This window comes from Grus americana, chromosome 2, assembly GCF_028858705.1.
Source record: "Grus americana isolate bGruAme1 chromosome 2, bGruAme1.mat, whole genome shotgun sequence".
NCBI lineage: Eukaryota > Metazoa > Chordata > Aves > Gruiformes > Gruidae > Grus > Grus americana.
The window spans coordinates 8809004-8822873 of record NC_072853.1 but is presented as its reverse complement, the minus strand read 5'-3'; the positions used below and the strand labels follow the sequence as shown (position 1 = coordinate 8822873).

Genomic DNA, 13870 nt, shown 5'->3' with positions numbered 1-13870 from the left:
TTCTGGCATAATGGGCCACAGTCGGACTGAAAAAAGAAGCACAAGCCATGCAAGGTCTACTGATAAGGGCAATTTAGTTTGCAAATGCATGGCTAGGTATCTTAACACCAAGAAGGTGATAGGAGATTCAAAGTATAAAGATGTATCTTAAGGCTTCTTTGGTCCAATCTACATCCTTGTGCGTGCGTTTGTGCAACTCAAGCTGAGTTTCGTTTACATTCATTGTACCAGGACCGCTGCATCCCATCGGCACTGCCGGCAGTGCACAACCTGCAGTCACCGCGGTCACTCCTCCGTCATTAGTGATGGGAGCTTGGGGATCCACCGGAGAGCCTGTGCCCTCCCTGTGCCCAGCTGCGTCGGGACATTAAGCCCTATCGCCGCTTCCGAAGGCGCTCATTTTGCAGTGGCTGCAATGGCCCCTGCTGCAGAGCTTTCCCATTCCCACCTGCCTTCGCTGCTAATTCGAGTTGCTGCCCCCTGCCCCCCATACAATAATCCCCATCTATACGAACCCTAGAGTTAAGGGGTCACATGCTGCTTTTGATCACTTTACCACCAACTCAGTTTTTAAAAGCCTTTTCTTTCACTGTCCTGGACAAGATTAGCCACTGCAACTTGACTGTGTTGTTAGGGCAGTAATAAGAAAAAAAAAGTAATTTCTTTTTCTTAAAAAAAAAAAAAAATAAAAATCAATAATTGGTATTACTGTGTAAGGTCCCTGACATTAATTATAAATAAATGTTAGACCTACTAAAATAAGAGAGTGAATTTACAGCAGCAGGCTGCATGCTGCTGCTGAAGCCTGTGCGGCTGCCATGATACAGATACAAAATATAAAAAGTATGGGGGACTGCAGTTTGCATTTTATTGCCTAGGAAAATGAATGTGTAAATAGCAATAAAATGCACAATTATTTAGCACAAAGCCAAAATACTCCGCAGCATTTATAGGCTGATGGATGGCTTGCCTGCCTGCTCTAATTTACCATAAAACAAGGAAGACAAGGACGGAGGAAAATAAACAATGGCTCCTGTCAACATGATTAGCTGCAAGACGCCAGGTGAGAGCAGCCGGTCTCTGAAGAGGGTAACACTGCGCTGCTTCAGCTGGCTTTTGCTTCGGTAATTTAGCCCAGATTGCCACGCCGCTTGGTAAAAGCAGCATCGCGGGAGCCGAGCGAGGAGGCAGGGATTGCTGCTCCTGGGGTCTTTACGTGCCCCATCCCTGGTGCCTCCGGCAGAAGGATGGAGCAGCCGCTCGGGGGCCTGCGGCAGGAGATGGGGGTTGTTAGGCAGCCTTGTAACAGATTGGTTTCTGGACAAGAAAAAAAGCTTGTTGGAGCAGAAGTCAGCGGTCAGCTGTCAGGGGCATCACCCGTGGCATGATGAGAGGCAGGGAGAGCCTAAAAAAGACTGGGGGGAGGAAAAGTAAAAGTCCTTCAATGCCATCTGTTAAAAAGCAAGGAGAGAGAGAGAGAGAAAGGAAAAAAAAGCACTCGAAACACTTTATGGGATAAAGTAAACTGCAGACAGAGCGAGCGCTACCAGCTGGCTTGCTGGCTGCGATTCAGCGACCCGTGGCGATGCCTGCAAAGGAGCCGCAGGGTCCCAGGCTGGGTCCCGGCAGCAGGAGCCGGTTTGCCTGGCACCGGCCACCGCAGTTATCTGCTGCCTCCACCTGCATCTAGGAGACACTGTGCTATTGTAACCCACCTTATTCAAGAGCATTTTTGATTGTGACATGGGTATATTAACAGCTCAAGGCGTTTATACATTTATTTTCTAGCTACATATCTCCATGTAGGAATATGAGCCCAAATTTTACATGCTCCCTTTCTTTGGGGCAGGGAAGCCATGTCCATCTACTCACATTTACACAACCCCTTTTAGGTCACCAAGGTTGCAGAGACGCGAATCTGGTGCTTAGCGTGACATTACACACGGGTTCCTTATGCAGACAGCGGTGCTCCTGCAGAGGAGGAAGTCACCTAGGGATGATGGAGTGGGTGAATGGAGGTGGGTAAGCTCCTGGGTCAGACCCCACGAACAGCCAGGACGAGATCCAGGACGTGCAGCTCCAGCCCAGTGCTGGGACACACTCCTCGATCTCACACTTTCAACTCACACTTGCAATTTTGAAGTTAAATTCCTCCACTGAGCGATTGTGGCACAGGGGCTCGCCTTCTCGTTTACTGGCCTCCTAATTTGGACATCAAAACTGATGAGGAGGAGAGGCAGTGTGAATAACCTAGAGTGCAGGGGAAGGATACATCAGCTGACAACGAACACAGAGATTTTGTTTTTCACTGCTGGACTTGTCAGTGTATTTTGAGTCCGCTCCAAGCTCACATAAAGCCAGCTGAATCTTCCAAACGATTTCCACCAGATGTTTTATCCAAAGTCTGTTTTTAAAAAAATTTAGGATGAATTTTAAGACTGCTTCTGTTTACAACAGTGGACATTACCTGCAGGACAAGTCCTATATTCAACCAAATCAGGACAAAAAAATACAAAGTAAGAGAATGAAGACGAGCGCTTTCTATCCAGATCTACTCCATTCACTTCAATGAGAACTCCAGAAACAGGTCCTGCAAGAAGGGTCTTACTTGCTAGAACAAAGGTCCTGTGAAGGACTCCTGATGTGGCTTGTCAGACCTGGTTCAAAGCACAAAGCCAACAGAAAAGCTTCTAGCAACACGTGCCAAGATCTTTCATCAATTAGCAGGCTGCAATGTAGAATCAAAAGTAGAACGCTAAATACTGAGTTCTGCCCTTTGTCACACGTTTTCCTTTATAAGACAAAAAAAAAAAAAATCAGTAATCATCAGTATGACTGCCTACTTAGATTTGCAAGCAGATAATAAATAGTACATCCGTCTTTTAGTTATTAACATAACTAAGCTTATTGCATAATATCTGCTTATTTTTGGGAAACAGCCCTTTCTACCTGTCTCAACGGCACATTAGTCAGTTGACAGGGTGCAGGAGCTTTTGAGTGAATAAGACGATTTCTTCAGATCAAACTCACTTGCCAAAAATTTTGTCTCAAAAGTCTGGGTCACCAATTACACAACTTTTGGAAAGAGTAAGTCACCTTGACTTAAAAATCCCCTTGTTATAGTCCCCTTGACCAGCTTTGCCATAGTTTCCCTTTCATTTGGCTGTGCGCGATGCTTGCAGTTTATCTCACAAAAGATTACAAAGAAAATTTTGGTATGGAAGACTCGTCTCCCAGATCACACACTCAGAGTGGTGAGATGACACATCTCCTCACATCTTTCTTTGCTCAGGACAAAACCTGTTGCTCCAAACCTGGGGTTAGACTCTCCGAAAGTGGTCCACGATGGCTGTCACCCTGCACCCTGTGCCTGTTCTGCTCCCTGGAACTGGAGGCTTGATCTCGGACCATGCAGAGGACGAACCCCCCAGAATACCCTGACTGGGTTTGGGCCCCAGGACACCTCATCCCTGCACCACTGACAGGTCTGCAACATCTGAGGACTTCTTGCAATGTTTTAATGGCTTCTCTCTGCTGTTCTGTGCTGGTTTTCAATAACTGGATAGACTGGTGGTATACTCTGAATAGCCAGCCCCATTGTGCTTGTCATCCAGTGTTTATATTCCCTAGTTTAAGTCTCATAAAAAGCCCAATTGCTGGTCTTGGGATGATAAATCAGCATTTCAGAATTTACTCTTGCTTCCATGCAGTGCTATCAATCACATCCAATATATATTTTATAGTGCTTCCCTTTGACTTAACTTTATCATTGTACAAAGCATAGTGTTGCGGGGGAGAACATCACCAGCACGTATCTGAATACAAACAACTACAAGATTTTAGAGTTTAGAGTGTTGTGCTGGATCTGTATCTCTAAGTGGAGTTCTCAAGTTTTTCTGAAGACAACAAAGCCCCTGCTCCGTGCCTCGGGATGCCTCAGCCCTCTTGTACTCAGAGCCCTGATAGAAAGAAAAGGGCCAAACCCATCGACCTTTCCAGCTCTTCTTAGTCTGGGTTTGTCCCAGCAAGGGAGAGTCAACACTTCAGGAATACATTAGAACAACAAATAAGGCACTAGTTGGCACTTTGAGTGGCTCCTAATGTCCCTCCACAGAAGTGCAATGTGCTGTCATCATGAAAAGGGAAGCACCAGATGCCTTTATTTTTAATGGCGCTGAAGAGATATGGTCTCATCAGTCTCATCACAGGCTTTGCCCAAAGGCAAGACTGCTCCGAGTCCTGTTCCTGCGCACTGAAAAATGTTTCTAGTTCATAAATTCATGGCGTGGGTTCAAATGTCTCCCAGAAGCTCTTTCAGCCACAGCCACAAATATGGTTTCACTCTTCAAATGCTGCATTGGCAGCAGAATCAAAGCTTTGCCACTGCTCGGCCGTTCCAGTTTGGAAACGATTCTTTTGGCTAACGTTTCTCCAGTCAACCTAATTCCCACTGGCCATCAATCGCAACGGTCCGCTTAGATGAAGACAATAGTCCCAATGCTTTGTCTACAGAGCAGTAGCCCTTTGGTTTTGGTGCTCTCTTGAGTTTTTCCTCAAAGATGAATTTCAGTACGTGAATCATTTAGACAGAACAGTTCTCTCTCCTGGCTTGCTATTGAACTGTCTAGGAGACAGCATTGAAATGCAAGAAGGCAAAACAATAGTATTGACTGTCCTTTGTCCGGGTTTATTTAATTCTGTAAAGCAAACAGTTTGTGCGAAATGCACTCCTGGTAATAAAATCGTATTGCACATTTGCTTATAGAGGGTCACCAGGGAGAGCAAATGCGCCCGTACTCAGCAATAAATGTTTGATTCCGTGTTGCACAGCAATTATTCAAAATGAGAGGGACTATTGGATCCGAGACTGCTGCCCTTTAGGACTCAGCCTGTCAAGTTGCATTGCTCTGTACTTTTTATCCAAGCGGATTTCATCTCCACACTGTTATTGCTGGATGATATTCAGATCTTTAAATCGAAGTTGCATCGAGCTTGAAAAACAGCTTTGAAACAGACTTTCAGGCTGCCCTTTCTTTATTAAAAAGAGCATTGCTTTTTTTTAATTATTATTATTATTATTTATCATTACGCCATAGCATATTAAAGGAGTAAAATTTAAAAAGCATGGATGGTTTATTCTGAGGAGACAGGGAAAAACAGAGATTTAATTTAATCACTCCTAAAATTGCATCTTCCCTAGTTTTAAAATGCTGTAGCTTTAGTCATCAAGAGGAAATTATGTTATCATATATTTATTTTCTCAGTTTTTTGTACACACTTTGAAATTTATCAGGAAACAGGTATTTTTCACTCTTCTGAAATTAAACAAGGAGTCATTAATATATTTTACACATACATCTCTCTCTATAGATACTTTCTCAGCATTTATTACCTATCTAGCCTTGTGCTTGATAGACTTTTACATATTGCTCAGCAAAGAGAAATATAATGAAATTCCACAGAGCTTAAGCACACACAGAGATGTGTGCCATTTCCCCTTAAAGTAAGATTTAATCAACGTGGTGCCACCTCAACCCTGACCAGCTGATCAGTCAATGCAGCTCTGAGTAATATCTTGGAAAGTCTGAGACTACAGACAATTACAGACCACTTAATCACAAAATTTAATCAAGATGATAATTAGGCACTGCATCCTGTTTAATGCACAAGGATGTGAGCCTTCCAGCTCCTGCTGCCACATCGGAAGTGAACACAGGAATGGGGGAAAGAATCAGCAAAGTCAACAGACTATATCCTTGATGATAGATGAAAAACTAAACTCAAACATCTTGCCAAATCCTTAAGAAAAACTCCAGAGCGTTGTGCCAGTCGAAAACCCAACCCTACAAGATTCTTTCAAAGATCTATTTCTTCAGAAGACCAACTTATTTTTTATTTGACCAGGCTTGCGAGATAAAGCTCAGGGTTCTGGCACAGTAGGTGCTCTACTGATGCTTAGTAAGCACTTTTTGCTCGGATAAACCTTGCCCTGCTGAATGGACAAGGGTGGAAAGAAAAAGCTCTATTAAGTGGCTTTTTCAAGGTCAAAATGAAGAATATAAACTTGTCAGTCATCCTAGGCACTTACTACGCTGCCTCTGTTGGGTCAGCTTTGTAGGTCTAAGCAGAGTTACAAGACTCTGTAGTTAATAAATTTTTTTGAAGTACCTCATATTTACTGTAAGCTAAGCAAAGTCACTTTCTGGGATAGATGCTATTAAGAGGATTTTTCCGTATTTTCCTATAACTTCAAAGTGCCACGTGAGTCTGCTTGTTAGAGCCGAGTGACATCCACACATCACTGAGCTGGAGACACGGCGGCAGCAGCAATGCATTTGTAAACACGAAAAAGCCCAGAAACACGAAAACTTGGAAGAAAGGGTGGAGTGGTATAGAAAATGGACTAGATAACCCAGCAGGTCACTTCCATTTCTAAATTCTACAAACCCTGTAGGTTAAAAATAGGATGAAAAGCAGATTTTTCTCTTTAAACTAGTGCTGTGTTATTGGTTGAGAGGGTCATGAGTAATTAGAGGGTCACAAGTAACTATAAATGCTCTGTCTGGGACAGGGTGCTAAACACTGCCTTGTCCTCAGAGCAAGGATGGGCATGTTTTAAAGATCCATTGGACAGCTTTATTTATATCAAAGTTCATGTTAGTCACAGAGGCTGGAAAACAGGAGCCAAGTCATTTGAAACAACATCCTAATGTTACCTACATGCTGTCTTTTCTTCTGTCTACGCATGGTTTGCTGTGAAAGGAAGAGGAGCAGAAAAACATAGGAAAGGTGCACACCTTCATCACACGAGTCTCCACCTCTCCCGCTGCGGTGCTGGGACCAGTTTGCACTAGCTGGGGAAACTGGCTAATATTTTAAATTCAAAAAGTGAGTAGCTTCTCCTAGGGGCGAGCAGAAAACAAACTCTACAGACTGATAGGGAAGTGAAATCCTTTCTTTAGACACACACGAGACCTTAAAAAAAAAAAAAAGAAAAGAAAAAAAGAAAAAGTAGAGCTGAATGACAGTAACATTTCAATCTTCAGAGCTGCTGTTAGCTGCGATGAATCCCTTTTGTAAATTCAGTGTCTTGAGCTGCAAATACTTATCAAGAGTGTTATTATCAGCCATTGTGAGCCTGAGAACAAGAATTCCCACTGTATTTTAATGGCTGCTGGCCATTTCCATCAAAAAGAGGACTTTAACAGACATACAGTTATCATTGTTCAAATTTTAATGAATATATGGCATTCCCATTCATTATTTAAGTGACATTCAGATGCAGTTTCAGTCAAAGATGCCTCTTAATAAATGTTATTATCTACAAATACGCCTTTAATAAAATATTTCACTGTGGAAAAATAAAGTGTTGTACTGATAATCAAAGGAAAATGAATGAAGGAACTAAAACCCACAGCGATACAGTCTGAACTCCTTACACACTCAAAAACTTCTTTGATTTTAATGGGCGATTTCTCAGAGCCCAGCACAGGAACGCAAGGTCAGGCCCTCCGGGCACACACAAAGACATGAGAAACACCTTCTCCAAACTCCTGTGACTCACACGCAGACTGCTACCCAATTACTTGAGTCAGAACAGGTCTATCTGTGGTCAGCTTGACCACAACTCAATAATGCTGTCTGCAAATCCAATATACATGGCCCTCTGGACAGCTTTACATTCGTTATCCAGTTGTTTGGACGGCACACTTTGGAAAACACTCTCTAAATTAGTGTTCGACTGTTGAATGCGGTTCAATGCGGTTCTGTTTTTCTCACGGGTGTTTGTATTTTTTGATAAACTTATGTGCTGAGGTATCTCAAGTTAGGCACTCAGGACTGAAACATCTTAAATCTAATCAAGTCGCAAACTTTGGCCCCAGACTGTTTGCTATCCAAGCCAGGAAGCAGCTATTTATTTTCTCTAAATTAATCCCAGCTCAGCAAGACACTTAAGCGCACATCTAACTCTATAAAGACAGAGCGGGTTTCCCACTCGCTTAAATAATACAGATGCAAACGCTCTGCTGAATCAGGTCTATAAAAATCCAATAGCAGTCGGTAATAAATACCGTGACATACAAGAGCAATCTCCGCTCCGCAGGCAGGAGGCTGGAGTGCGCTGCTGGGATCTGTAACGCAGCATCCCCGCTAGTGCCGTGGGATTGCCTCCGCTTCCCCGCTCTGTTCCCCGGGCTGAGAGCCACACACGCTCCTCCTCCTCCTCTCTCTGTCTGGGATTAAGATGTGTCTCTATATAGAAGGCATCTATTATGCAAGATTTATCTTGGATTTCCCTGCCCCACTCTTCTAACCGTGCATTTCAGATGGAAATACTGTCAGCGCCTAGGCTAGATGTCTGAAGCAGGAGGGGCAGAGGTGGTTTATTTGCTAGAGCAGAAGGTTCTTCTTCTGCAGCGACTTTGTGTTAAATTGGGTTTACTTCTACCAGGATCAAAGAGCAAACCGACACTTCACTGGAGCTGGGAACCTGCCCCCACTAACAGTATATATAGAGCATGCCGAAGATGAAGGCAAAACCAGTCCTTGCTAAACCTGGTCAAGCTCTGATAGACTCTGCTCTAGGAAAGGGTCAGAGAGACAACAACAAGGGACTAAAAAGGATGCCTGAGCCCAAACTTGCATATCTAACCCCTTTTGGTTTGCAGCTCTCTTCTCACACCAGCACCTAAACTCTGCAAGGGCTTTGTCTTAATGGTAAATAAATAAATATCATCATCATCATTATCCCGAGGGTAATGTCCCTACACAGATGCCAAACATTCCTGTCAGGAGGCAATATCTCATGGCTGCACACAACAGGCACCTCAAAATCAGGCTTTCCTCAGCTTACACTTCCTTGGGGTCTCCACATTGTACGTGTTATGCCCAACACACATGGACAAGATGGGCTTCTGCAGAAAAGTCAGCCACGAGCAGCAGTTCTGTTGAAAAGGAGATTGAGGGACAACCTCCCTTCCCACCACTGAGCGCTCTGCTCAGGATCTCACCTGCAGGATTACTAATCTGTGCCCCGAAAGAAGATAGCCAGTACTGCTTGTTGGGTTTTTTTGTTTGGAGAGAAGGAAGAGCTTGAGGAGTACTTTTGGGTGAAGGTTCAAGGTGAAGGATCTGGAGCACAAGAAAGGTAGCTAGCCTCCTTGTAGGCTTGAATAAGGCCTTCAAACAGGCCCGACTTCATGCACATACAGGTCCCGCAGAGGATCTGGCCCTGACTGACGTAAGACACGTAAACAATACCGGCTGAAGGCAAAAGCCTAAACCAACCCCCTGGCATTAGCCAATTTAATAGCTTTAAGAGATGGACCATCAACATCGAGAAAGACAGGGCTGTGGAGAGCACAGTTTTATCAGGGTAAATCTGAATTAATTCAGACATTTTGAGTGCATATTCATCCCAGAGAAACACACCTGTTTCTCTATGCATTGATAATGGTTTTTTTCCCTACACTTCAGGTAAGCCCTTCACAGATACCCATCATTTGATCCTGAAAGTTCAACTTCGTAAAGAAGTTGCAGTGGGAGGTGGTTATCCTCCAGCCTGAGTGGAATCTGTCACTGTCGTCATTTTAAAAGGCGATCGTGAGAAGACATCTCCCCCAGGCTGCAAGAAACAGCATCTAAATCTTCAAAGTCCTCCTGTTCTGCAGGCTTATTTCCATGGAGCCAGAGGTACGAAGTACCCTCTCCACTTCTGCTCCTCGGGTAGAGTTAAAATGCTCTCCAAACCATACATTTATAAGCAAGGTAATTTCCCAATGCCTTTGCTAGATTTAAAAATGAAAATTAAAGCATTATTAGGGGCTATGGGTCAAGCATATTCCCAGCCAGCTGGCTGGCAATGGCTCCACCTGGAACAAAGAGATCCCAAAATAAACTTTTTTAATGAGAAGGATGGCAAAAAGCCAAGCAGAAGTTGCAGAGGATACCTCATTAAAGAAATTGATAAGCCTAAGTCAGGTCAATCTGTTTAAGTAACTCGATGGCTTCAGTCAGATAGGAATAGATCTGTTTAATTTGCCTTCAGAAAAGCAGCAGCACAGTGGGAGCGGAGGAGGAGACCTTAGAGGGAGCCATAAGCTTTCCATAAAAGTTGGTAATCATGCGGGAAGTCGCATCTGTGGTTTACTCACTTGGAAGAGAGACATCTCACACAAAGTGAGCTGAAACAGTTGTAGGCAGCGAGAGCAGCCACACACGAGGAGCGGATCTGCATTTGGCAACCTGTGCTAATAGTGTGGGACCTGCCCGGCACAGCCACAGCCCGTACCAGGGAACGCGGGGCCGACTGAAAGAGCCGATCTGGCAAATGGAAAAAGTTAAATTGAAAGCATGAGCCAGAACCTGATTTCTTTTTACACCTTTGCAGCGCTAGCAGAGCTTCAGCAGCAACAAGCGAGCTGATTTTCTGCTGGAACAAAATGCTCAGAATACGGTTCTCGTTTGGAAAGTCAAGCCCAGGGGCCCCAAATGGGAAAATAAATTCTTGCAGTTCAAAAAAATTGCGCTGTGAACTAAACAGCACTGCCTGGCCTCTCTCAGGATGTCCGCTCTGCTTATGCTCGCCCATGCTGATGGCAGGGTTATCACTTACTTCAAGATTTCCGTAACGCTGAGAACAGCACAGCCACCAGTGTGCTGTGCATCCAGGCTGGAAACTGCCAGCAGCCAAACAGCATCTTGCTAATGATTGCTGCTTACAGGGCACCGTATCAGCAGTAATTAGCAAACCGCTGCTAAACTCAGAGACCTCATTTGCAGGTATCCGGTTGACCCCACTGATATGACTTTGGGGCTTATTTCATCAGTAAGCAGAAAAATAATGTCTTTAAGTAATTGCATGGCTCGGTAATAGGTAAATAAGAACTTTGCTTCAAAAAAATTAAAATAAACCTAATGTCGGTTTTATTGGGCAGATCTCAGCAGCAACCCAATAGGAGGTTTTGTCATGCTTGGACTTAATCTACGTTTTAGAGATGATTTATAATAAATTATCATAATGATTAAGAGCCAAACACAGCGTAAATGGAGTCCCTGTCACACAGGCTTCAAACAAACATTAAGCTTTATAATGTATGAGTGTACACAGTAAGGAATAAGTATGTCTCTCACAAGCTTTTGTTCCTTGCAGGCACACTGAGGGGTTTGGTGCATGGCAGCAGCCCCAGCCATTAAACACCCTTCAGTCAGGCCTCAGAAATCATTATTTTAACCCTGGGAAAAGGTACTACATCCTGATTGAAGGCTCTCCTGATTTTCCTGAAGGGGCCATGTTAGGCAGGTACTTGCCCAGGGATGTGGGGATCCCAGGGGTCCCGGACACTTCTTGCTGCACCAACATCACCTGCCCTACTCATGGCATAGAATTATAGAATCACAGAATGGTTTGGGTTGAAAGGGACCCTGAAGATCACTTAGCTCCAACCCCTCTTCCATGGGCAGGGCCACCCTCCAGTAGATCAGGTTGCTCAAAGCCCCACACAGCCTGGCCTTGAACACATAACAAGGACCCTCCAATACACCACACACACGCGTTGTCCCCTTGGGGATGAAAGGGGGCAAACCCAGGAACTACACAGGTTGGAGGAATTAGGATATTTTAGCCAGCATTTTGGCTAGATGATTACTATAGACCATTAAGCTGTTCTCCTCTGGTTGGATTTCTTGTTGACTCAACAAAAGAAAGCGCGAGGGCTGAGTACCTGCCAAGCCTGTGCAGAGCAGTTGCACCAAATGGGGAAAAAAGCCAGTATAAAATCTGAAGGAAGCCACAGACACTTATTTTCTCTTACACCTGCAAAACCCAAGCTAACTTGCCTTTTCTCTCAATGGAAAACCTGCAAATGCAGAGCCTCAGGAGAAAACCACCCCCCACGCTATGAGTACTTAAAACAATGTTTAAAACTCCCGTCCCCATCCCAAACTTCACTTCCTGAAGTTGAGTGTATTTTGATTCACCTTCTCTTAGCAACTTGCAGTGCCTCTTCTAGGGGATCTGAATGATAAAGCAACAAGAAGGGGGAAAAGCAAACCTGACAAATGCCCACATCCCAACGGCAGCCAGCTCCGAGCAGGCGGACACAGCAGGAATCCCTTGCGTCTCAAGAGCTGTGAGAAATGGGTGATCTGGATCTGCAGAGAGCTTGGGTTAGTCAAATGACTTTTTCAGGGCTTTGTACCAGGACGAAACAGAGATAATCCACTGAAAGAATGCCCTATACAGCAGGGGAACAGCCAGATGCTTCCTGCGCATGATATTTCAGGGTAGCAGAAGATACATTGCAGGACACAGGTCCAGCATGGTCAGCAGCAGTAGGTGAGAGGGGAAAAAAGGGTAAAAAAAAATTTGGAATATGACAATGCAAAAGCAGAACTACAGGGCAAGTTCTTTGTGCTGGGAAGTTGTCACTCCCTGAGGTCTGGCGTTGAAAAACATCAGTGGCCAGGGCTGCCACCCCAGTACGAAGCTGCACAGGGGCAGATAGTAATTTGGGGGACTGTCCGAAAGCACATATGGGTCAGCACAAGCCTTGCAAATAAGGAAAGCATCACTGTGAAACAGACTTAGCATTCCCAGCAACCTGAAATGCACCTTTTGATTTAAAAGTTACCAAAAATTTAAAAAACAAACAAACAAAAAAACCCAAAACCAACCAACCAAACGCCAAAAACCCCCAACCCCATCAAACAAAACAGCCTGCTAAAATGGCGTACAGTAGAGGTTGGTTTGATTTTATGGAAGCATCAGTATTTTGAAAGTCTCAGGATCATCCATCCCAGTCATTTTAGACCTCAAAAGAACTGCCCACAACTTAGTTGTTCTTTGTTTTTGTGAGGTGTTTTTGGTTTTGTTTTTTTTTAACATAGTTCCTTAAACGTCCAAAATTAGGTAATTAAGCAAATAGTGCCTCTAACAGACATTTGGGGTTTCTGTGGTGAGACTTTCCAGTTACATCATGTGCTCTTTAGCAACATCTTTCCTTGCCTTCAAGTATTTCAGTGTCTCAGAGGATTTTAGATCACATCATATCTAAGGTTACAGCTGTCCAGCTAGTCACAAATACTCAAAATATTATGAGTTGAACACACAGAGAGACACAGAGTGGAGCAGCAGAGGTGTGATGCAGAATTACAATCCAAAATCTTCTGAATGAGAATCATGTTTTCACATCCCACAGCTGCATTTGCAAGAAAGCGGTCCTTTTACTTCTCTATAGAATGACCAATATTTTTAGCTTTATTCTTTTACATATTCATTTATTAGCAGGGAACAAAAATTATGTTTCTCTACCAAAGAAATTTCACTTCCACTCCCCTCATCCCTTGCTGAGAAAAGCCAACAAAAGTGCTATTTTGCAATGACAACCGTGTAAGAGCAATGGGCTATCAAATTCAAGGCAACCATAACATCAGTGGTGACTTGCATGCACAGCAGAGCTATCCTACTGAAAAAAGAGCTCATGAATCCTCTGCTACGAAACACCAGGCAAAACCATCTGAATGGTGTGAACAAAGGGAAATTACCCCCAAAATTACAACTGATTTCTGTAGGAGAAATTCCTTCCGCAGGTTATCACCAGCAATTGGTGGTTCAGAAGACGACTAGCAGAAAATTGTCAAAGGCTCTTTAATATGGGAAAAGCATCTCCTTCTCAACCTTTTGGAGACAATACAGCCCAAAGCATGAGATTCAACATCTGGCATATCAGAAACCCTGCTTATCTGGCTTACTCAAAACTGTAGCACACTGGCAAGCTTCAGGGTCAACGAGACTTTGACAAAGCAGTAATGCCTCACTGAAACTTAAGTGTTGCTATTCTTTCATTTCAGAAAAAAAATGTCCTATGGC

At 43.9% G+C, this 13870-nt stretch overlaps 1 protein-coding gene across 2 annotated transcripts in view; it reads right to left on the bottom strand.

Moving 5' to 3' along the window:
* ST3GAL1 (ST3 beta-galactoside alpha-2,3-sialyltransferase 1) overlaps positions 1–13870 on the bottom strand; it is an 80889-nt gene that overhangs the window by 44173 nt on the left and 22846 nt on the right. The window contains exon 2 of one of the 2 annotated variants that reach the window (XM_054815204.1): positions 12054–12153. The exons of the other annotated variant lie outside the window; for it this stretch is intronic. The gene's annotated coding sequence lies outside the window, so the exon portion shown is untranslated. The remainder of the gene's footprint in view (positions 1–12053; positions 12154–13870) is intronic. 2 annotated transcript variants of the gene reach the window in all.